The following is a 354-nucleotide window of genomic DNA, read 5'->3' on the forward strand; positions in this document are numbered from 1 at the left end:
CCTTTTCAGCTTAATATCTGGGTCTTTGTACCAGGTGAGCTGCTCTGTTTATCACGGGCATTTTGTATATAACATTTTTTTCCCGGGGTTCCTCCTTTAATTGTATTAAAAAAAAAAAAAGAAAAAATGGGGGGGTAAACTCAGTTTCCTTTCCTCAGTAATAGAAGATGCCTGTTCTATGTGCTGGGAAGTGGCAGAGCCTTTCAATTATTCACATGAGCCCCAGCCACCACTGCGCAGCTGCTAAAAGCATCCGCTGCATAGCATGGAGGTAGGTGATGCAGCTGGTTGGCGAAGCTGTAACAGGGACAGCTGGCACCAAGACACAGCTCTGTTTGGCGTGCTCAACAGCAA

The sequence above is a fragment of the Nipponia nippon genome, unplaced genomic scaffold (assembly GCF_047370975.1).
Source record: "Nipponia nippon isolate SJK-2023a ecotype South Korea unplaced genomic scaffold, ASM4737097v1 scaffold_2, whole genome shotgun sequence".
In the NCBI taxonomy this organism is placed as follows: Eukaryota; Metazoa; Chordata; class Aves; order Pelecaniformes; family Threskiornithidae; genus Nipponia; species Nipponia nippon.